Source organism: Theropithecus gelada, chromosome 3, assembly GCF_003255815.1.
Source record: "Theropithecus gelada isolate Dixy chromosome 3, Tgel_1.0, whole genome shotgun sequence".
Classification (NCBI taxonomy): domain Eukaryota; kingdom Metazoa; phylum Chordata; class Mammalia; order Primates; family Cercopithecidae; genus Theropithecus; species Theropithecus gelada.
Window position 1 is genome coordinate 74,217,042 of NC_037670.1, and position 26,128 is coordinate 74,243,169.

Below are 26,128 nucleotides of genomic sequence, written 5' to 3' on the forward strand. Positions count from 1 at the left end.
GCTCAGTGAAATAAAAGAGGACACAAACAAATGGAGGAACATTCCATGTTCATGGATAGGAAGAATCAATATCGTGAAAATGGCCATACTGCCCAAGGTAATTTATAGATTCAATGCCATCCCCATCAAGCTACCAATGACTTTCTTCACAGAATTGGAAAAAACTACTTTAAAGTTCATATGGAACCAAAAAAGAGCCTGCATTGCCAAGACAATCCTAAGCCAAAAGAACAAAGCTGGAGGCATCAAACTACCTGACTTCAAACTATACTACAAGGCTACAGTAACAAAAACAGCATGGTACTGGTACCAAAACAGATATATAGACCAATGGAACAGAATAGAGGCCTCAGAAATAACACCGGACATCTACAACCATCTGATCTTTGACAAACCTGACAAAAACAAGCAGTGGGGAAAGGATTCCCTATTTAATAAATGGTGCTGGGAAAACTGGCTAGCCACATGTAGAAAGTTGAAACTGGCTCCCTTCCTTATACCTTACACAAAAATTAATTCAAGATGGATTAAAGACTTAAATTTTAGACCTAAAACCATAAAAACCCTAGAAGAAAACCTAGGCAATACAATTCAGGACATAGGCATGGGCAAGGACTTCATGACTAAAACACCAAAAGCAATGTCAGCAAAAGCCACAATAGACAAATGGGATCTAATTCAACTAAATAGCTTCTGCACAGCAAAAAGAACTACCATCAGAGTGAACAGGCAACCTACAGAATGGGAGAAAATGTTTGCAATCTACCCATCTGACAAAGGGCTAATATCCAGAATCTACAAAGAACTTAAACAAATTTACAAGAAAAAATCAACCCCATCAAAAAGTGGGCAAAGGACATGAACAGACACTTTTCAAAAGAAGACATTTATGCAGCCAACAGACATATGAAAAAATGCTCATCCTCACTGGTCATCAGAGAAATGCAAATCAAAACCACCATGAGATACCATCTCACACCAGTTAGAATGGCAATCATTAAAAAGTCAGGAAACAACAGGTGCTGAAGAGAATGTGGAGAAACAGGAATGCTCTTACACTGTTGGTGGGAGTGTAAACAGGTTCATCCATTGTGGAAGACAGTGTGGCAATTCCTCAAGGATCTAGAACTAGAAATACCATTTGACCCATCCATCCCATTACTGGGTATATACCCAAAGGATTATAAATCATGCTACTATAAAGACACATGCACACTTATGCTTATTGCGGCACTATTCACAATAGCAAAGGCTGAACCAACCCAAATGTCCATCAATGATAGACTGGATTAAGAAAATGTGGCACATATACACCATGGAATACTATGCAGCCATGAAAAAGGATGAGTTCATGTCCTTTGTAGGGACATGGATGAAGCTGGAAACCATCATTCTGAGCAAACTTTCGTAAGGACAGAATGTTCTCACTCATAGGTGGGAATTGAACAATGAGAACACTTGGACACAGGGCAAGGAACATCACACAATGGGGCCTGTCATGGGGTGGGGAAATGGGGGAGGGATAGCATTAAGAGATATACGTAATGTAAGTGACTAGTTAATGGGTGCAGTAAACCAACATCGCTCATGTATACATATGTAACAAACCTGCACGTTGTGCACATGTACCCTAGAACTTAAAGTATAATAATAATAATTTTTTTTTAAAATTTAAGAAACTAGTGAGGGAATTGGATAGTACATGATTTCAAAAGCATGAAAACTGAGAGGACATTAAACGTGCAAGAGTTAGAAGTTTGTCGCATGCAAAGGGGAATGTGAAGATAGCATTTTTGCATATTGTTTCAGAAGTCCAATTGCTGCGGTTAATCAGTCAAAGTTGTAGCAACAAAGGTCTAAGTTCAACATAAAACAGCTTCCTAAAATCAGCTGGGTGCGGAGGCTCACGCCTGTAATCCCAGTGCTTTGGGAGGCTGAGGCGGGCAGCTCTCCTGAGGTGAGGAGTTCGAGACCAGCCTGGCCAACGTGGTGAAACTCTGTCTCTACTAAAAATACAAAAAATTAGGCATGGTGGCATGTGCCTGTAATCCCACCTACTCAGGAGGCTGAGGCAGGATAATCTCTTGAACCCGAGAGGCAGAGATTGCAATGAGTCGAGATTGCGCCACTGCATTCCAGTCTGGGTGACAGAGCAAAGCTCCATTTCAAAACAAACAAACAGCAAACTTTCTAACATCTGGAGATGTCCAGCTACAGATGTGTGTACCCTGTGGGTCTGAGCCCTGGAGCCCTGCTCTGAGCCAAGACTGGTGACCATGTGTCAGGTTGCTACAGACAGAACTCTGAGCTGCCAAGTTGTTCTCTAACACCTCTGTCCACCGTAAGCATATCTAAATCCCCCTAGAAACAGCAGGTTTATCAGTTACTCTCACACTCTTATTTTTATACGCAGATCCTATGCCCATCTGTTGTGTGTCTGAAGACCCACATCTTTGGCTAGCTTATTAATTCAGTGTCACTACAGGGTCCTTTCTTCTATCCTCCCCACAAGGCAGGATCTACTTGTGTCTCTCATCTATTTTGCAGCTTTCTTCTCTATTTTGCTTGAAAATGTGTTCTTCAACTGATAATATTACTAGTTCTTATGAGCTAGTTCTTTTCTAAAAGGAAAATGCATATGAGTATGTTACTACATGTGTTATGGACTGAATTAGGCCCTCCCCAGATTCATATGTTGAAGTCCTAACTCCAGTACCTTAGAAGATGACTATATTTAGAGACAGGGCCTGTAAAGAGGTAAGTATGGTAAAATTAGGTCAAATGAGAGGGCCCCAATCCAACATGACTAGTGCCCTTATAAGAGAAGGAAATTTGGCCGGGCGTGGTGGCTCATGCCTGTAATCCTAGCACTCTGGGAGGCTGAGGCGAGTGGATTGCCTGAGCTTAGGAGTTCGAGACCAGCCTGGGCAACATGGTGAAACCCCGTCTCTACTAAAAATACAAAAAATTAGCCAGGTGTGGCAGCATGTTCCTGTAGTCCCAGCTACTCGGGAGGCTGAGGTAGGAGAATTGCTTGATCCCAGGAGGCGGAGGTTGCAGTGAGCCAAGGTTGGGCCACTGCACTCCATTTCCTGGGAGACAGAGAAAGACTCTGTCTCCATAAAATAAAAAAAGAAAAATAAGAAAAGGAAATTTGGACACAGACATGCATGTGCACAAAGGAAAGACCATGTGAGAACATAGCAAGAAGATGGCCCTCTGCAAGCTAAGGAGACAGGCCTCAGAAGAAACCAAACCTGCCCAAACCTGGATCTTGGACTTCTGGCCTCCAGAACTCTAAGAAAATACATTTCAGTTTAAACGACCCAGTGTGTGGTCTTCTGTTAGCGCAACCCTAGCAAACTAATACAACATAATTCCTTATTCTGCTGTTGGGCTCTGTCTCCGCAATAGGAACAGAATTCCACTTCCTGTGCAAAGGGTTACTGCCTGAACTTCTGATAAACACACGGGGGCCCACCTGAGCCCACTCACACATTGGATCTCTATCCAAAAATGCCATGTGTCTTTATCATTTCTCCAGGTATGACTTTCCACGCTTTCTCTCCTATTCTTTGATGCCATGCTGCACCAAAATATATAGAATTGCCTACTTATTTAAACAATGTGAAAAGACTCAAGAACATACATTTCTAATTTCAAAAATTTAGAAAAGCTGCTCTTAAGAGCTTTAATAAATATTTGTAAATGATATTACCATGATTGGAAGTTCATTTTTACATAGGTAGCTTCTTTAAGATTTATTTTTATTTCAATTAAAAAACATAACCTAAGATTTAGATTCAAAACATATACTATACAAAATATATATACTGAATATACAAACATTCAGTAACATGACTGCATTAGTCAGGACTCTTGGTTGCAAATGACAGAAACACAACTCAAAACTAAATTTGGTCAAAGTGGAATTTCAAGAAGGATGGAGTTGTGCCTGGGCCTCCTGAACTCTGGTGACGCCAAGGCTTGATCTGCAAAGGAGATCCTTGTGCAGCCTGAGGAAGGAGGTAGCAAGATTGACTTACTGGAGTTGAGTTGTCACCCACAACCTGCCATCCATACACAATCCAGATAAACAGACTGAGGAGCCTCGGAGAACCGCTGGTTGCCCAGAGGAGTTCTACCACAAGGATGGGCAGTTTGTCAGTATTTGAGCTAGGACTTTGAGCTGCGTTTTCACATATTACTTCTCTACTGTGAATAGTATCAGCTAGAGTCAGGGCCCTACTCCTCAATAAATAGGGACAGGGTATTAATATTAAGGGAGGAAGTGATGGCAAGTAAGAAAGGAGGACATTCCCCTAGATGCCTTCTGGCTAGTTCCTACACATCCTTCAGTTTAAACATTGCTTCCCCAGAATTGCCTTCTTTGCCTTTCCAGATAAGGCTACCTTCCCTCTTAAGTGCTTCCATAGCAACCTGGAGTTATCCAAAGATATTTGAGCCCTTGGAATAATTTAATGATTCATTTTGTTCCCATTAGACTGTTATTTCCTAAAGAGTAAGGAGTGCCATTAATTCTTTGTCTGTCCCCGGTGCCTCTGTTAACTGCCTGGGGATATATGTAAAAGACACTCAAATATCTGTTCACTGATGTTGTGGATTGGTTTGGAAATGGTTTGTCCCCACCCAAGTCATGCTGAAATTTGATCCCCCAGGTGGTAATGTTGGGAGTTGGGGCCTAGTGTGAGGTGTTTGGGTCATGGAAGCAGATCCCTCATGAATAGATAAATGCCCACCAACATGGGTAAGTGATTAGTTCCCTTGAGAATGGATTACTAACAAGAGTCTGCCTCCCTTAGTTTCTCTCTCTTGCTTCCTCTCTCCCCATGTGATTACTTTTCACACATCAACTCCCCTTTCACTTTCTGCCATGAGTTGAAGCAGCCTGAGGCCCTCACCAGCTGCAGCTGCCCCTATCTTGAACTTCCCAGCCACCAGAATTGTGAACCCAATAAACCTCCTTTTAAAATAAGTTACCCAGCTTCAGGTATTCTGTTATAGAAGCAAAAAACAGACCAGGACAACTGACTAGCAGGATAACAGTGGAGTTAACTGCATCAGCCCCAGGCCACTCAGACCCAAATCTAGTACCTAAAGACAGAGAAGTAGATTTAGTCACCACAGAAGCCTAATTGGGAATCAGTCTGCATTCAGTCTCCCTTCCTTCTCTGTTCAAGTGCCAAGAATAGTGCTGTTGCCATTGTAGCTTTGAGGTGGTCCAAAGAGTCTGGCATGATCCTTCTTATGCTATAAGAATGTTAAAAAAGGAGGAGATGGAGGAGGAGAAAGAGGGAGCAGGAAAACAAAGTTATCAATATGTATCTCTTGATTTAAATGCTCCCAAAGGGAGATGACACAACTTTGCTAAGTAAGGGCTGGCCCGTTCTAATCTTCTAATTTTGCTAACCAAGTCCGAAAGCAGAGCCAGACAGTGAAGAATGATTCAGCCTCATGGTCATCCAAAAAGTGTTCATGAAATTGGCAGTTTCCCAAGGGGTACCATTTTGTTTGATGCCCAGTATGGAAGACCAACAGAGAAACTAAATTGTTGCTTGCTTTTTAGCTTACGTTCTTCCTTACACCTCAATAGCAACCTCAGTCCTGTCTGAAATATCTTTGTTCCCTGCCACATAACCTTTAGATGACCCTGTATTCAAGGCTGCATCCTTAATACATAGTTAGGATGCTCCTTCAAGATCACTGGGAACATATTCGATTGTAGTTTTCTTCCCAAAGTGCCTACAATTTCTTATATTCATTTAAGATAGAAAAATGGCTTTAATAACCTCAGCAGCCTGGTCACTGGCAGTAGCCACAGCTGAAATTTTATGATTATAATTTTTCTTTGTGGCCACAAAAGTAATGGAAATCTCATTTTTTTTTTCCAGTAACGAATAGTGAGGTTCCTGAATAGAAAAGACATATGGGCCTTACGAGACTTGAGCTAAGGTTTTTCCTAAAACTGCATTTACAGTCCATCTGAGGCACAGCTCACAGGAAAAAGAGCCCCTTTTCCAGTGGTTCCCAGAAAATTTTCTCTATTAACCGTGATTGGCCCAGCTTGGTTTGCATGTGGACACTTGAAGTCACTAAATGGGAGTCAGTCGTATGCAAACCACATAGATTGAGAGGGGAGAGGGGGCTGGGAATAGAAGGAAAAGTTAAGGTGGATATATTTTAATACACTTGAACAGGTTTACCAACCCCTATATTCTGGGGTTGAGAGATCATGTGGGCTGCTACTGGAGAAAATATTTTAGGAGGGACTAGACCACTGTCCATGAAGTCAGTGGTAACCCAGGCATGAGAAAGGCCCTTGGGACCTGGACCTTCCTAGTGTTGATCACAGTGCCCTGTGGAGGAGGCCGCCCATCTTCCACAGGAGTTTAGCTCCACTTGTAGAACTATAGTCCAGCTCAGACTGATACTGCAGATATTTTGAAAAAGTCACAAGTAAAAATATTTATAAATGGAGAATTCAATATATTTAGCAAGAAACATGGGTCTTTATGAACAATTTAAAGATTAACATTGCTGGTGATGTAGCATATTTATCAAAGCCCGGGAAGTGAGATGCAAAGATCTTGCTCTTGCTCCCATCCCATCTGTGATTTGTAATTATTTTTTAAAGGAATGAAACACTAAAAAAAAATGTATATAAGGAAAACATATTGCTTACTTCTGTTATCAGTGCAAATTAATATGAGAACTTTGGGTCATTTAGGCTGGATGATGGAAAAACATGTACCCAGTATATGGCTACACTTGTGCTAAGACCATCAGGTAAGCCCAAGAATTCCTGGACACAGTATTTACATTTGAAGAACTAATGCCTTCCTTTAAAAGGTGGACATTCTCCTTTGGATGGTAACACAGATATGCATTAACCATAACACCAACATAGCAAGATAATTGAGAAAGTGCTGTGACAGGTGCTCCGCCGCTGGAAGTCCTGGACAAGAGACATTGATTTCACCCTTTCAGCACTGAGGGAGCAGATCCTGTGGGTCTGGATTATGTCCAGAGAGGGTTTCTTCTGAAGTTAGAGAAGGATGGGAGGATGGGGGTCCCCAGGCCCTGCCAAAGGGAATATTTTTCCAGGTCATCAGGCCAAGTGGCTCTTAGCCTAGACAGATAAATCATTTATAAGCCTTTGACAGAAGCAAGAGGGTTGAGAATCAGGGGATGAAATTGCTCCAAATTTGAGGTGCAAAGCATGAGAGGCACCAGAAGTTGGAGAGTGACAGAAGCCAGAGACAAGGAGATGTATGAAATAAATTGACTTTCCGGGAATTAATTTCCATGTGCAGCCTCCTGCCTCAATACCACGCTTGCCTATTCCTGCTATGCTTCATGAGGCTGTATGCTATTCATTGTTACTATCTTTTAAAACTTTTTGTGCTGAAAATTTCAAACATATACAAAAATAGAATATTATCATGAATCCTCGTGTACTCACCATCCTACTTCAGTAGTCAATCTCGTTTCCTTTATACTCACCTACCTCCTCCTATGCCACCAGATCATTTTAAAGCAAATCTTACACATAGTATTATTTCATTTGCACATATTTAGGTATATGTCATGAAAGGATAAGAACTCTTTTTTAAAATTAAAACTACAATCTGATTATCATAACTAAACAATAATAATTTCTTCATGTCATCAAGTATCCAGTCAATGGTCACATTAACCTGATTATCTTACAAATGTTTTCTATAGTTAATTTTTTCAAGTCTGGAGCCAAGTAAGTCGCATTCATGTATTTCTTAACTCCCTTTTCATCTATACATTTCCTCCTCTTTTTTTTTTTTCCTGTTTGCATTTATTTCTTGGTGGTTTTTAATATGTTTTCTGATCATAAAGCAATTTATATTTTTATATTTTCATTGAAGAAAATTTGGAAAATATGAAAATGCACAGTGTGATTGTTTTAAAAATCACCCCAAATCCCAATATCGAAGATTATCAATATTTTGGTATTATTTCCTTCCTGCCCTGGTTCAAGGTAAAAGCTAAACAGAGAAAAACTAAGACACCATCTTGGGTGAGACCTCTCATTGTCATCTTTCCCAATCCCTTTTTCCCATACTCTCTTTTTCGTTATGCATATCTTAGTGCATTATGTCCTTACAGTAACTTCTCAGCTTAAATGATATGCCCATAAGAGTTTTGAAACATTTTGTCAAATTACCCCTGAGAAGGGGACATGCCTTCCAGAATGACTCTACCAATTGGTCCTCTCGCCAGCAGTGCTTAAGAGCATGAACACGATCTTCAGTGATTAGTGGGACTGGAATAGAAAACTGATTGGATTGGAAAGGTCAGGGAAGCCTTTTGGAATGTAGCGATGTCAGAGTAGGAGGAAGAGGGCATTGGGGTCAATGGGCAGGAAGGGAGGCTGAGTGAGGCACTTCAGGAGTGCGGGAAGGTGACTCCGGGAGATGGGGGGCTTGTTCTCAGAGCAGAGTCCTGTTACTTGCCACCTAATCAGACAGCAATGCAAAAGCTTGGTCTATTGAGTAAGGAGACATTAACAGAGACCTTTGTAAGCAGGGGGAGGGTGAGGATTGTTGAAGAATTCTGCTGACACAGTCTGTTGGAATAGAGTTGTCTTGACAACCAAGAATTAAAGCCCTTCCAGTGGGCTCAAGTCCATTCACCCAGAAGCCTCCTGATGGTGCAAATCAATCTGTGAGTCTGTCCTTGAACACAGCTCCTTTCAGGTTTTTTTTTTCTTGTTCCTGCTTGAATTTCTAATAAAAAAGGATATGCCAATTTTTTAATAAAAATGTATCCAAATCTTTTTCATTCCCTGACCAGATATTTCTACACATTGCTAAACTAGTCCTTTCCCCAAGACATCAACTTTTAGTCTAGTTACTATTCCTATTTTCTATGTATTTGCCACTTTGCAATCTTGTATGTAGTTGTGACTTAAGCAAAACCCATCTTTAATTTTGTAAATGTTACAAAAATAAGTTAGCACAGTTGTAAGTCCAAAGGAATACAAAAGGATAAAGATATGATTCCTGCCTTCCAGAATTTTAGAAATTCCTCTAAATATCTCAAGCAACTAGGATCAATTTTTAAAATTAAAAAAGGATCAAATAACCCAAGTAAGAAATGGGCAAAAGATAGGAAGAAGCGATTCACTGTATAGCAAAAACAAATGACAGAACAAGAGACAGAAAAAGCTCAACCTCACTAATACTTAGGGAAATGTAATAAAATCTGCCAGGCTGTTGGCAGGGGGACAGGGAACAGATACATTTCTATACTGTAGGTTGGAGGTGTAAATTGATCACAGTTTTTTTTTGGAAGGTAACTTGACAACATTAATTAAAATTAAAAATATAGATAGCCTCATTCCAGTGATTCAACTTGTAACTAGGTATCCTAGAGAAGTTCTCACACTTGTACACAAAAAGCATGACAGCCGGGCACAGTGGCTCACACCTGTAATCCCAGCACCTTGAGAGGCCGAGGCAGGTGGATCACTTGAACCCAGGAGTTCAAGACCAGCCTGGACAACACAGACCCTATCTCTACAAAAATAAAAAATAAAAAAAATAGCCAGGTGTGGTGACATGTGCCTGTAGTCCCAGCTACTCAGGAGGCTGAGATGGGAGGATCACTTGAGCCCGGAGGTTGAGGCAGCAGTGAGACGTGATCATGTCACTGCACTCTAGCCTGAGTGACGGAGCTGGACCCCATCTCAAAAAACAAAACTAAAACAAAAAAACATGACCAGTGATATTGTAAATATCCATCAGTAAGGCCCACATAAACCATGATTCATGCTATGAAATTCTAGCAAGTACTAAAATGGACCAAGACATTGTAAAGTGTAAGGAAGCAAGTAGGTTCCACTTACGGACAATAAAACAAAGCAATCATGTTCTTTGGGTATGTATACAATCAAGTAAATGCATAAGTATGGGTGTACAATGCATAGAAATAACAGCTGTAAGTTACCTGGAATGGGGTGAGCATTGAGGGAAGAACCGGGAAAGAGAGGTTTTCTTTGGCTTTCTACTTTGTTTGTTTGTTTATTTATAAATCAGGGTCTCATTCTGTAGCCCAGGGTGATCGTGCAGTGGTGCAATCATGGCTCACTGCAGCTTCAGCCTCCCGGGCTCAAGTGATCCTCCCACCTCAACCTCTGAAGTAGCTGGGACTGTAGGTGAGCGCCACCACACCTGGCTAATTTTTTAAGTTTTTGTAGAGACAAGGTCTCATGATGATACCCGTGCTGGTCTTGAATCCCTGGGCTCAACTAATACTTTTTTATAAGAATATATTTATACATTACTTGAATGACTAAAAAACTTATAAAAAGTGTTAAAAGGATCATCAGCAGTTATAGCTTGTAGTTACAGTTATCAGTTTCCTTCTGTTAGTAAGGAGATTCTATCTCTTTGACTCTCTCCTTGGAAGCAAATATTCCTTACGGCTTTGTATCTTCTCATTTGTAGTTGTTCCCTCAGTGTTTTACTTGAGGAAGAAATGAAACTGTCTCGACAGTTCTTCTAACAGCAGTTTAATTCCAAGTTCACCCTGACCTGGAAAGAACTCTGTATTGAGTGTCACTGGTTGGTGTATTTCTCAATGACACCAAAGGAAAATATTTGTATCAGCTACTATTTTGATGTCTTTAGGTATCACTGTGACTTTGTAGTCTTGCTTAGTAAGGTCAGAGTACACTTTTAGAACGAATCTTCTGAGGCATTTTTCTTAGAACCAACTCAAGCTGTGCATTTGCCATCTCATCAGGCTCGTGGGTGATGTACTTTTTTAAAGAAGGCGGCAAAACTTGGCTTGCTTTCTTTCAGAAGGCGTGATTTTATTTTCTCAATCTGTGCATCTTGTGACCAGTGTTAGGATGCTGGGAAAGGAGCTAGGATCAATGATTAAAAAAAAAAAATTGACTTTTAATTTTAAGCTAAATCAAAAGAGAAAGTAAAATCATGTTTCTGTAGTCTTTTAAAGAAGATAATCTAGAAAATTCCATCAGCCAGCCAAAATCATGATTTAAACAGTGATCTTATTTTCCTGAAAGAAATTTACTGAAGATCTATAAAATGGTTAGATAAAAATAAAAGAGGGAGGAGAAAATGTCTGTTCCAGAATCCTGATCACAGAAATGGGTGTAGGATGAGAGAGCATTTTGCAATGATTTTGAGGAGATTACTGACAGCAGGTCTTGAGTGTCAGCATATGGAACGATGCAGATGTGTCTAATGTCTTTTGTCTGTCCCAACTGTGGAAATTCTAAGCTGCTTTGTCCTTTTGCTGTGTTTCAGTCTTTTGTACATGTCACCACCAGCAGCAGCTGTTTAAATAAAACAGGCACACTGAAATACATACAAAATAGGAATGGTCTCCAGTATTATACTTGTGGTAATTTTTGATCTGGGAAAGACTCTGCATCTCTCTGACTTCTTCAAGCCCTTCATGGATAACAGAACTTAAAGAAAATAGAAGAAGAGAAAAGAATGACTTGTAAATGGCCACCAGAATACATCCCACATGTTTTTCTTACAATATAACTGCCTTGACCACTGGAACATGGCAGAGATGACCAAGGCTAGGCCATAAAAGCGTCATGCACTTCCATCTTGTTCTACCAGGATGCTCAAGCTCTAAGACAGCCCAGGCCCTGCATCCAAGGAGGCTCTGCTTAGGTGGTGCAAATGACAGCCCCACCGAAGACCCTAGCAGACAGCCAGCATCAACCACCACACATGAGAGTGACTCCCAAAATCACCAGCTGGGAGCCGGCAGGTCTGGGGTTCAAATCCAGATGAGTCAGGAGCCTCATAGTAGCCTGTCCCATGGAAAGGCACAAAGGTGAGTGCTGGGGAAACCTGGGGCACCCTCCACTCTACTCCCTTTGTTCACCAGAAGAGGAAACTAAGGCCAGAGTGTGGAAGTGGCTCGGCCACCTTGCATAGCCAGAGCAGGACAGACCTGGACAAGACCCACACTTGGCATTCCTGCTGTCACTCTGGGAAGACTCCATACTGGTAACAGAAGCAGTATCGTTAAATTCCTGCTCATCGCTCAGGATCATCGTGGGCAAAACTATTTTTAAGTGTACAATTCTGTTGCCTTGAGTTCATTCACACTGTTATGCAATTATCACCACCATCCATCTCGACCCCTTTCCTCATCCTAAATGGAGAAACTACTCATTAAACACTAACTCCCCATTCCCTCCTCCCTCCAGTCCCTGGCAACCACCATTCTACTTTCTATGAATTTGATTACTCTAGGTATCTCACATAAGTGGAATCATACAATATTTGTACTTTTGTGATTGGCTTACCATTCATTTATTGATGGTTGCTTCCATCTATTGGCTGTTATAAATAACACTGCTGTGAACATTAGTATATAAATATCTGTTCAAGACTCTGCTTTAAATTATTCTGGGTATATCCCGGAGTGGAATTGCTGGATCCTATAACAATTCTACTTTGAAATTTTTGAGGAATTGCCACACTGGCTGCACAATTTTACATTTTCACAGCAGTGTGTAAGTGTTCCAATTGCTCCACATCCTTGTCAACACTTGTTATTGTCTGAGGGTGTTTTTGGTTGTCTTTTGTTTTATAAATAGCAATCCTCATGGGTATGATTTGGTATTTCACTGTGGTTTTGATTTACATTTTCCTAATGAGAGACACTAAGTTTTTGGATGGTTGATTACCTAGCAATAGAAAACTTGAACATGAATTAATCACATTTCCCTTTAGCATTGCCTATGATAGACAGGCCTGTCTGTACAGAAATTATTTATTTATTTATTTAGAGACAGAGTCTCGTTCTGTCACCCAGGCTGGAGTGCAACGCCACTATCTTGGCTTACTGCAACCTCCGTCTCCCAAGATAAAGTGATTCTCATGCCTCAGCCCCCTGAGTAGCCAGGATTACAGGCATACACCACCACTCCCAACTAAGTGTTGTATTTTTAGTAGAGACGGGGCTTTGCCATGTTGGCCAGGCTGGTCTCAAACTCCTGGCCTCAAGTGATCCACCCGTCTTGACCTCCCAAAGTGCTGGATTACAGGCGTGAGCCACTGCACCCAGCCAGAAATCTTTTTTTTTTTTTAATTCATTCTAGAACAATCTCCTCTGTCTCTCATTCTTCACATCCCTTAGGAGATACTACAGGCTCTTGTCTCTACTTCCAAAAGAACACCCCAATCCACCCCTCCTCTGTAACCCTCTAGTGCTGCTCTAACTTAGGATTTAGTGTACCCATGAAGTAATTCTGTCTCAGGATTGACTGCAAAATTGGTTTTTGCAAATCTTGAGAAAAATCAGTGAAGAAATTGAGACAATAGAAAAAAGTATTATAATTCTGTGATGATTGAAGCTTAACAATCAACAAAGAGATCATTACTGTTTCAAGGGAATCCATTGACATTAAGAGCAGGAAACCCCTACAAGAGAGTCAAAGGTTAAGGTCAACATTTTGGGAAATGGGAATGGGAGTGTGGAGGAGGGACATCATCCTCATCTAATCTAACAGTCTGGCTCATAGCAGTTGCTGTGTTCCAAGAGTGTACCATGGTCCTATCTGCTGCAAACAAGGAGCCATTCTTGCAAATCAAAATAAATATTATAAAATTTGTACCTATGGTTCACTTTACATAAATCTTATGAGGGGGATTCCAAGAAATAATACATTTTGAATGTATAGTAAGTCTTTAAATTGGCAATTTTGAAACTTGATTCTGTCTAGTAATGTTAACCTTGCTAAGAGATCCAAATGTTAGGTTATTTAAGTATCACTCACTTGTATTTCCTGATGTTTTCCAGTGTTTGAACATTTGCTATAAGCTATAGTTGTTTCTAAATACTTTAACAGAAGAAATGCAAAGAAAAGAAGCTATGAGTACTGTTTTGGAATGCTCCATTGAGAAATTAGAAATGGATAAAACATCTGAATTAGCAAAGCAATATAAATTATAAATTTCAGTAACAAAACCAAAATCAGGGCAAGTACACAAAATATTTTCATTGCAATGAAAAAAATCTTTTCATTGGATTAAAAAAGATTAAACTTAAATGAAGCAGCAACTGCCCTAATACCCAACTTCAAGATGCTGTTTGGTGCATTCTTAATTAACTAATGTCAATATGAAATGAAAGAAATTTTTTCTACGTTTGGAATGCTTGTCATGAAATAAAAACTGAGGCTATTAAGTAGGACAATTGGTGTTTGGTATATTTAACATTGCCATTTTAAGAATTAATAACTTTTAAATATTAAATATGGTATTTAATTTTTTTTTTTTTTTTTTTTTTTTTTAGGGGGAGATGGAGTCTTACTCTGTTGCCTAGGCTGGAGTGCAGTGGTACGATCTCGGCTCACTGCAACCTCCACCTCCCAGGTTCAAGCGATTCTCCTGCCTCAGCCTCCTGAGTAGCTGGGGTTACAGGTGTGTGCCACCACTCCTGGCTAATTTTTGTATTTTTTTTAGTAGAGACAGGGTTTCACCATGTTTGCTAGGCTGGTTTCGAACTCCTGACCTCAGGTAATCCAGCCACCTCAGCCTCCCAAAGTACTGGGATTATAAGCCACTGCGCCCAGCCGATATTTTAAAAATTTTAGGTAATTTTAACAGCCATTTATTGCATGTTAATATTCTCAGCTTATAATGTTTTATTATCAGATGACTATATAAGATAGAGAACATTTTTACATATTATTGAAATATATAATCTTGTCACAATATATTGGTCCAATTTTTAAAGCTATTTATTATTATATCTGTTTTTAGCAGAAAATTAAAATATTTAGTGTATAATCCATCCCAGAAAAAATAATTTACCTATATTATTATGCTTGCTCATTATTATTTAAAAACAGGTAAAAAAAAGTTTTGCAAATTACAGAATAGCTTGTGATTTGAGGAATTCATGACAATTCCAGGGAATTCCACAGTTTGGTTCACACATCCCAACGACTAATCTGTCGGGAATTTGGAAACACTGCTTGGCCTATCGCAGCCATTTCCTGGCTGGCCTTGCCTTTGTTTTCTGCCACATTCTGTCTGTGCTTCTCCCTACTCTCAGAGAGGTTCGCCATGAACCCAAAACTGTTCACGTCAGTTTCCCACTTGGAACTCCTCAGTGGCTGTCTACATTTTTGTTCACACACCCTTATCTGCCTGAAGGTTTTTAGAATTCACCCCAAAATATTCATATTTATTTATAAATTGCATAAATGTACTACTATACAAAATCAGTGTGTTCATCTTAAAACAGGCAAACTGTAAACATTAAAAAGGTAAAAATTTGTTAAAGTACTCACAGAAGTTCTAATCTGACTTTCAGTAAGCCAGCGAATCATTTTGTTAACTTTTAGGAGGGCATGCACTTTACTTTGAAGTTCACTGATATAAAGGATAAAAATCCAAATTCCTAAACAATTTTCTTCATGGTCGGGCCATTTCCCCAACTCCTCTGCAACTCCCTGCACTCTGAGCAAGTTGGACTGCTTGAGGTCCCTGTACGTGGAATGTGCCATCCTGTACATTTTGTCTTTGCTGTCTGGGATGAACTAACCTCCTAGTCTGCTTGGCAAACTTCCTTCTAACTTTTTAGCCTTGGTCTAAACATTACCTTTTCCAAGAAGGCTTACTTAACTCTCTCTCTAGAAAGAGTTGGTAAATATTAGGCTGGTGCAAACATAATTGCGGTTTTTGCCATTACTTTCAATGACATAATTGCGGTTTTTGCCATTACTTTCAATGGCAAAAACCGCAATTATGTTTACACCGACTTAATAATACTAACCACTATTTTTTATAGTCATCCTAAAGCGTCCTCTGCCATTCATGGATTGCCTTTGGGAGTCTGTGCGGCACCATCCCCTGTAATCTCTGCAACAATGCAATGAGACTCTTAGTACTCCTTTTCTGTTGGAATAAAACAACAAATGCTCAATCCGCCTGATTCTGGAGCCCAAGCATGAGGCTGCTTGTCTTCTAGTGATTTCTTTCATGGCTTTTTCCTCATTGCAGTCAGTATGCACACAGATGTATCCCTCACAAGGCAGGGAGCCCCCAGAGATCTGGGGCTGCCTCTAGCCCATCTTTATATTTGTGCTATTCAGCATCAGACCTGACTTACAAAAACACTCTATAAATGGTTGCTAAATAAATTTGTAAATAATTTTTTAAATAATTTCATGATCCTTTATAGTTTGTATATTGATGAAAGTTCTTGGGCAAATTAATCCTTATAAGCAATTATTTATAAAGCATTTTTTAATCATTAACTCTATGTATGTGTACACACAGTTCTTGTTGCACAAACTAAGTAAAAACTCTCCTGACCTATCATATCATCTGATCTGCTCCCTGTCAAGAAGTTATTATATAGAATATGGAACACAAGCAGATTTTAGAATGCCATGACATGGGTTTCATTATTATTATTATTTTGAGACATGATTATTATTATTATTGTTATTTTGACACTCTGTCACCCAGGCTGGAGTGCAGTGGCGCAATCTCGGCTCACTGCAACCTCTGCCTCCCAGGCTCAGGGAGGCCCCTGTGGTCCCAGGTAGCTAGGACTACAGGCATATGCCACCATACCTGGCTAATTTTTGTTTTTTGCTTATTTTTGTAAAGTCAGGATTTCACCATGTTGCCCAGGATGGTCTTGAACTCCTGAGCTCAAGTGATCTGCCTGCTTCAGCCTCCCAAAGTGCTGGGATTACAGGCATGAGCCACCACGCCTGGCCAGGTTTCATTATTTGCTTAGCTGCAACTCTTCCAAAGTTACACAACCTTTATGAGCCACATTTTCCTCTTCTATAGAGTGAAATCATTGATAATATTTACCTCTTGTTTGTGAAAATTCTGAAGCATTTAGAACAGTGACTGGTACATATTTATTGCTCGATATATGTTATTATAATTTTTAAAGATTTAAGAAAGCTCTTCTGGTGTAGGTGACTTCAAGCTTCTTAAAGTTGTAGTACCTGAGGGATTTCACTACCTTAGACCTCTGGTGTCTAAACCACATCCCTGGGCCATCACCTTCACTCTTGCATTTTCAATGATCATCTTTTGTTTGCTAGTTAATTCCATGCCCTAATTCCATGCCTAATTTCATGCCATTAGCCCAGGTAGACTTCCAAAACTTCAGACTCACATATCCAAATCCTACTAGATATATCCACTGTGACCCTTCCCAGTCACTTCAAACTCACCAGGTCTCAAACAGAAAGAATAGGACAAAGGAAGAAAGGACCAGGGGAGGACAGGAACTTGAAGGAGAGTTTGTTTCAGATGGAGTGGCTGGAGACACAGAGCAAAAAGATGCAGTGAGGGCCTGCAGAGATAAGAGTGAGAGGGAGTGGCCCAGGGGACAGTCACAGGAGATGCTGAGATGTCCCTTCCCCGGTGGGGAGAGTGGGGGACACAGACCAATGGATAGAGGGGGATGCAGGAAGGTGAGTGGGTTGTGCCCAAAGACTGCTAGTTTCTTCAAGAAAAAGAAGAGGATGTGGTTTGTTAAAAACAGAGTAGGAAAAGGAGAGCTGGGGGCTCTATTCAAGTTTGAGGGTTTCAGGCTGCTGCCAAGGAATGGAGGATAAGCTGCCATGCAAGGCTGTGCGAGGGACCTGATGAGGTCAGAGAGCACAAGTCAGTGCTCGTCCGTCTCTGAAACTGTGACTTTCTCTCTGGTGCTTATTGGCCAAAGACTGGGAGAGGTGGGCTGTGAACAGAGCAGTGTTGGCTATTGGATCCAACGTAAAGGTGCAGATGGTTTACACTAGTGCAGAGTGAGAAGGTCCAGTATGTGCAGCCCATGAGTGGGCACATGAGGCCACCCCTCCCACTTGAGATTACTTCAGCTGTCAACTGAAGTAAGACTTAACAGAAAGAGCTATAACTGAAGAAAGTAATTGAAGTTGTCTAGCTTGAAAATGCAAACATAGATATTTATAAGCTCATATGTCCCTTTAGGGCACACGCCCAGTGTTGGGGAGAAAACCATTTTAAGTGTCCACCGTGGCAGCCTGCCCTTTGGCATGGGCATGTGTAATCACCCCCATAGGATTTCAGGTGAGAGCTCCAAATCTTTCATCTGCAGTCTCTTTTTATACTATTTAAAAACTAAATATCTAATCATTTGCCCATTTCCTAACATTTATTTTACCTGGAACCTTCTTGAGGCTGAAATGGTTTTGTCACTTAGACCAGTGTCTTGACCATCATTTTTTAAGAAGTTGAACATTGAGATATTTAATAAGCGTAGAGGTATTGATAAAAACTTAGCTATTTTATCTTCCTCTGATCACAAAAGCTACACATGTTCATTAAAAAAATAAAAAATAAAAAAATAAAAATAAATAAGTGGCCAGGCATGGTGGCTCACACCTGTAATCCCAGCACTTTGGAAGGCTGAGGCAGGCGGATCACAACGTCAGGAGTTCGAGACCAGCCTGGCCAACATGGTGAAACCCCATTTCTACTAGAAACACACACAAAAAAATTAGCTGGCATGGTGGCACATGCCTGTAATCCCAGCTACTCAGGAGACTGAGGCAGGAGGATCATTTGAACCCAGGAGGTGGAGGTTGTAGTGGGCTGAGATCGCGCCATTGCACACCAGCCTGGGTGACAGGGTGAGACTCCATCTCCAAAAAATAAAATTTAAAAGCTGCTCATAATTACAACACTTCATGGTAGTCAATGTTAGTACTTTGGAGTAAATATTTCCCACTTCCCCTAGATATGTCTTTGGTTTTCTTGGCCTGTGGTTTGCAATTCTGGCTCTTCTTTTGTCCCAATGTTATGTTGTAGCCATACACCTCCGTACAAGCATAGTCCAGGTAAATGCTTCTCCTCAACCCAGTGCAAACCCTTCTAACACAGCAGTGGATTCTGAGTCTCAGGACTCCTTGGAAACTACAGATGGAAAGACCTCTCTACAGACCTTTGCTTGTCTGTCTTCTCTAAAATCCATTGCCAAGATGGGGCCTCATACTTGACCCTAGTGGGCACTCAATGTGTGTTGAGTTAATGAATGAAAGTTTTCCTTTGCTCCCTGTTCTTCTTGTCTTACCTGAGGCAATGCCACATGTGATAGCACAGGATGAACGTTTCTGAACACAAAAAGAGGGAGCTGTTAGGCGGCACCTGCAGAACAAACCTAGGATTTTCAGAAGGAAGTCTTTGGAACTGGCTGTGGTCCAGCGTTTCCCAGCAGCGCTCCATAGAGTATTGATCCCCCAGCAAGCTCAGAAAACAAGGGACATGTGGTGAGATGAATTCGAGAAACACTACAAGCATATTAGTATATTTGAAAAGCATATTAATATATGTGAATAGCATATTATTAAAATCTTGGATTTTATATATTTTAATAGATTAATTATATTGTCATATTAATTTGTATTTTACAGAGGAGGGAAACAGGCTGGAAAGGTGACATGACTTTGCTCAAGCTAACGAGTACCAGACCCAGGCTTGACGGAGCCCCTCTCCACTTCCGGGTCACAGCTCTTCCCATTTCTCCCTGCTTTCCCCTCTGGGTTTCTGTTACTTCTAAAAGACTCAGAGGGAAAGTTCTAAAATTGGACCAATGGGACATTTTTAGCTCTTACCAGGCAGATTTTTCCACAGAGCTTGAGAAAGTTCCTGTAGTTCCAGTGCTGCGATCTCAAGATCCCGGGCTCATTGCCAGATGATTCCTATGCTGGCTGTTAGTTAAGCGTAGTCCAGGTAAAATGAAATTTTGTTCAAGGGACACTGCTTTCTATTTTCCAAGGATGCTAGTAAATGGTCACTCCATCTTCCATATTTATGTGAGTCATGTCTGTCATGTAATTTATATAAAATACCGCACTGATTGGCATTCATATACAATTGCAGGGCATTCTTTCACTTGTCACAAAAATGAAGTTATCCACATACATGAACTTTTAAAAAGTAATTTGTATTTTCCCTTGGAGTCATAAAAATTTAAAAAAAGAGTATGTCCAGTGAAATCTTTCTATATATGGGACATCCACTTGCCAAACTTCACTTGGCTTTGCTGTAATTGTCAACACCAACGTTGAACAGAGAGACTCTCCAGCCTCTGAGATCTACCCCAAAGGGAGAGACCGTATGGAGCGGCGGTGAGGGGCTCAGGTTTCAGAAGGAGACGTTTGTGTTATACTGGCCCTGTCATGTATAACCTGTGGGGTCTGGGACAGTTCACTTCACCTCTTGACACCTCAGTTTCTCCCTATAAAATGAGGATAACAATGCCTGCCTCCAAGACTTGTGGTAAGGATTTAAACGGCTTGGCCCAGAATAATCCCTTAATGAGTCGTAAATATCATTGCCTCATCTGTTTCTGGATGTGTTTAAGATTTCTTTTTCTTTGTCTGCCTTTGTATTTTAATCAGAAGCAGTCAATTTTTGCTGCTTTCTGTCGCTGGGGTCTCTATCTCTCAGGGAGTCCTATCATTCACAAGTGCTCCAAATCTTTTGAACACCCTTTCCACCTTTGACTAGTTCCCCACTGTGGATAGCCTACCTTTCTGAGACAGACTTCAAAGCAATTATAGCCTGCCAATCAGAGGTACCCATATGGCTTGATTCGGAACACAGGGTGGTCCTATTTGAAGCCACCTGGTCACACTCAAATCCAGTCAGGTGTAATAGCTAAAGCTCCAAATAAAGCTAATCCCTTCAATCACACATGGCCTCCTTATCACACTCAGCAGGAAAACCCATTCCAATTCTTTCTTCCTCTCCCCCAAACGGCTTCATTGGAGCCCACTGGCTTCCACCCATGCCCTGGGGACTCGAGCACAGCTTCTGTCAGCTCCACTTGGTTCAGTGAGAATGATCCAGAGAAGTGAAGGGAACTGTTTACCCAACAGACAGAGGTCCTTCACACCTGCCACAGCCTTAGGCATATCTTCTGTGTGCCACCATGGGATAGAGTGAGTGTCCCTGTCTTCACTGTCAGAGGCCCCTTTCTGTTATGCTAGTCTCGGTACCTGCAGGATCATGAAACAAAGTGGATTTGGTGGGGACATGAGGGCAGAGACTCACCCCCACCAAGCTAGATTTTCAGTTAGGAAATATTCTTCAAAACCTTAAATTCTGAAAACAGATGTCTGCCTGGTCATGCGATCTTCACTACATTATCCAAGTTTCCTGTTTAGAACCATTTATTTCCTCAACTTTCATTTCCCACTTGATAAAAACGTGATCACAGTTGAGAACTGAAGTGAAAGGATGCAGTGTAGTTTAACCAATTAGAAGCTGATCGGATGGGCTTGTGTTTGGCTGTGACAGAGTGGCTGATAATCTGACTTCCTCAACTCTAAAAGCTGGATAAAAACACCACCTCTAGGACTCCCAGCAAAAAACAAAACAACACTGTTGGGAGGTATCAGAGGGCAACCAAGGTAGTCAGGCCTTAGGAGACAGAAAGGAAACCCACAGAGGTGAGCTGGGCCTCCTCCAGAGCTTTGTATCTGCAGAGCATTTGCCAATCCACACTGCAGGCGTAGAGGCCCAACAGAGTCCAAAATGAACCGGAGGCTGACACGGTCTCACCAGCCTAGACAGGCCCAAATTGTTCAGGGCTACCAAGGCAGCTAGGAATTAAGGAGCCAAGTTCCTGAAGTGAAGGGAATTTGCAGAGGAAGGAGTTCCCTAGTCTGCATGGAATTCACTATTGAGGCATCTGAGGGTACCTGAAGGTGCGTGTTGCAGGTGAGAAACCAGGAAGACTAAGACTGATACAGCCATTCAAGAGATCACTGCCTACATATGCACCCCCAGTGGCATGACAACTAATAACTAACGAATAGCAAACCCACAAAAATGACAAGCCGCCAGACCATAAAACTGAGGAGCATGATTAAGTCGAACCTCTGCAAGCAAACTCCAAGGAAGAAAGAAAGTATGATAGAAACCTATATTGTAGGACACCTAGGCGCAAATTAAAAAAGAAATGAGAGGCTGGGTGTGATGGCTTACACCTCTAAATCTCAGCACTTTGGGAGGTTGAGGTGGGGGGACTGCTTGAGGCCAGGAATTCCAGACCAGCCTAGGTAACATATCAAACCCCCATCTCTAAAAACAATTTTTTAAAAATTAGCTGGGTGTGGTGGCACATATTAATAGCTGTAGTCCCAGCTATTAACACTAGCTGAGGTGGGAAGCTGAGGTGGGAGGATCGCTTGACCCCCGTTCGAGGCTTCAGTGAGCTATGAATGCACCACTACACTTCAGCCTGAGTGACAGAGTAAGACAATGTCTCAAAAAAAAAAAAAAAAAAAAAAAAAGGAAAGAAAAGAAAAGAAAGAAATGGGAAAGATCAATATTGAAGAAAACAACTAAAGTTACAGAGATTTGTGAATAATTGAATCAATGAAATTAAAAGATATTTCTGATTTTTGGTTGGAAAGACAAATTATAAATGTACCAATTTTTCCCACATTCATCTGTGTATTTTACACAACTCCAATCAAAATCCATAAACACTACTTTTAAAGCATAATAAAAACAAGTTTTAAGTTAATATATAAGAATAAACCTGTTAGCAATTAGAAAGAAAACCTGTGAGAATGTTAAGAAATGTTTGAAAAAGACAGTAATGAGAATGGCAGAAATTAAAAGCACTTTAGAACTAGAAGAACAAAAATAGATATCACTAGATGGATTAAACACATAAATGTAAACAAGCCACAAAATGCAAACTGTAGTAGTAAACCAAGGTAATGTAGATGAATATATGTATAATGATTTTCTTTTTTATGATACAAACTTTGATCCATTTTGTATTTTTGTTGGATTTAAGAAGTGAGATAGGAATTAGCCTTTATTTTTCTGAAGTAGTTTGCTATTAACTGAATTCTCACACCTATTCTAAGTGATCCTTTATCATATACCAATTTTCTGTGATTTATTCATTGTCTAGTTCTTTCCCTGTACTATTTTAATTGCTATGGTTTCATGTGTTTCTATGTGCAAAGGGCACACCTATCTCATTATTTTTTATTTTTAGAATGTCTTATGGCTCTTCTCAGTTATACATTATTTTATATGACCTTTTAAACTATTTGATCAAATCACAAAAGTATTTTTGTTTGCAACTGCATTTAATTTGTTTGTAGATTTGAGAAGATGGATGATATGGTTTGGCTGTGTCCCCACCCAAATCTCATCTTGAATTGTAGCTCCCATAATTCCCATGTGTTGTGGGAGGGACCCAGTGGGAGGTAACTGAATCACGGTGGCAGTTTCCCTGATACTGTTCTTGTCTTAGTGAATAAGTTTCATGAGATCTGATGGTTTTATAAGAGAAAACCCCTTTCACTTGGCTCTCATTCTCTCTTTGCCTGCCGCCACGTAAAACATGCCTTTGCCTTCCACCATGATTGTGAAGCCTCCCCAGACACGTGGAACTGTGAGTCCATTAAACTTATTTTTCTTTATAAATTTCCCAGTCTTGGGTATGTCTTTATCAGCAGGGTGAAAATGGACTAATACAATGGGACACCTCTACATTATTGAATCTTTGGGTCCAATCAGAAGATGTTTATATTTTTCTTAAAGGAGGTATATTTTCAAAGAAAGGGATAGAATGTTTATAGGTTTCTATTTATCTGTATCTATTTATATATATATGAATAATACTATATATGTAAGTATATATAATATAACATTATTCAGCTGTAACAACTTTTTACTGTGTAATCTGTCAGTGACTGGAAGAGATTTATGTTACTATGCTTGTATTATTGTCACATTCTAAATTTTCAGCAGGATTCTTACAGGTAATCCTTGACTTGTTTACATCTGATTTTCATAAAAGTTAAACTTTTATGTATTTTTAAATGACTTTTCATTCCTCTACATCTGCTCTGATGTGCTGAATTCAGACGTTCCTCATGAACTGACCTCAAAACTCCCTGAGATATTTTTCATGGTGGGGGTTCCTGTCAGCCAGCCAACAGTCCACTTCCTTTTTGTTTTTTCTTTTTCTTTCAGCAGAGACAGGGTCTTGCCGTGTTGCCCAGGCTGGTCTCGAACTCCTGGCCTCAAGCAGTCTTCCTGCCTTGGCCTCCCAGAGTGCTGAGGTTACAGATGTGAGCCACCGTGCCTGGCTAAGAGTTCACTTCTGATACTACTACTCTCTTGTCTTATGAAATTATCTGAGTATTAATTTGATCTCACCTTTATTATTTTATAAAAATGATTGTAACCTCTAAACATAAATGGGTTGATGCTGGTGGTAAGAACTGTAGCTTTTTCATAAGATTAATTCTAATGCAATAAAGATGGAATTTATTAGAGGTAACCAAGTAGCAAATCATCAGTTTCCTTCAGGCATTTATTGTGAAAGTAAAGCAAAATTAATGAAACTACATGAACTACATTGAAACTATATTAATAAAGTTGATTATCTGGAATATCAGTGTCCAGTGGAATATAATACAAGCCACACTGGTAATTTAAAATTTTCTACAGGCTACATTAAAATATTAAAATGATTGCTGGGCCCCAGTGTCTCATGCCTGTAATCCCAGCACTTTGGGAGGCTGAGGCAGGTGGGTCACGAGGTCAGGAGTTCAAGACCAGCCTGGGCAATATGGTGAAACCCCATCTCTACTAAAAATACAAAAATTAGCCAGGTGCAGTGGCACGCACCTGTAATCCCAGCTACTTGGGAGGCTGAGGTAGGAGAATCGCTTGAACCCGGGAGGCGGAGGTTGCAGTGGTCCGAGATCGTGCCACTGCACTCCAGCCTGGGCAACAGAGCGAGACTCCATCTCCAAAAAAAAAAAACCACATACACACGAAATTAAATTTAAATTTGTGATATATTTTATTTAATACAATGTACCCAGAAACATTATAATTTCAGCATAATATAAATATTAAAAAATTCTAATAAGGCAATTTACATTTTTTTCATATTAAGCCTTAAAAAGCTGGTACTTATTTTACACTTACAGGATGTCTCACCTCAGATGTGCCATGCTCTCAGGCACTCTGCAGTGCTCATGTATGGCCAGTGGCTGTTGTAATGGAGGGCGCAGACCCAGAAGGTAAGGTGTAGAAATATTACCATACAGTAGCTCTCTTGGAATGAAATTCACTTGGTAACTTAAAGGGTTTATCAGCTTTGGCATATTACATTTTCATAAACTTTTTCAAGATTATCTTATAAATAAAAAGAATTGCTCACATGATGTTTTGATGCTATGGCTTCATGGCAATTAGGAATCTCTTACGAACTTGACTCTTCAACCACATAAAGTTGTAAACCAAAAATAAAATTCTAAGGGCTCCCCAACCATCTGAATGGACTTCCCCCTAGGCCAGGGCACTGTAAAATTAACCTGAAGGATTGGTTCAGACCATGATGGGAAGTTGGGGTTGGACGTGTGTCATTATACTTTCCGGCATTAACAGCAACACACATCCTAAGTCTGATAAGAGACATTTACAATCCACTCTCTGTGAAGTCTCTACCTGGAGGCCTCATCTGCATGATACAATTTTGGTCTTCACAACCTCTTATCAGAACCCAGACATTCCTTTCTATTGATAATAACTCTTTCAACCAATTGCCAATCAGAAAAATGTTAAATCTACCTATAACCTGGAAGTCCCCCGTTCCAGGCGGTAGCTAGCCAGGCATGGGTGGGGCAAGAGAGGGCTCCCCCCACACCCTTACCAGGAAAGTCAGGTGACCATCAGGTGATGGTCAAGCGGTTGTTAACTGTCACTGGAAAATAATAATTGGTCACAGTCAGCACCAGGGAAAGGCAGTCTCCCTGTGTTGATAGGAAACACCTATAACCAGTAATCGGCAGCTTTCAGGAGTTGGGCGAGTGAGCTGAGGCATGCACATTAAGAGACAAAAGGTGGAATATGACCTTCCGGGGCATTCCACCAGAAAAGGGAAGAAAGCCTCAGGCAGGCATTTGTACAGCTTCTTAAACACACTGTGCGTGCTTACCTGCCGAGCACAAGGAGGGCACTACACATGCAGTGGCCCACCCTAAGGAAAGAATCATGGGAAAAGGGATGCAAGACCCTGGAAGTAT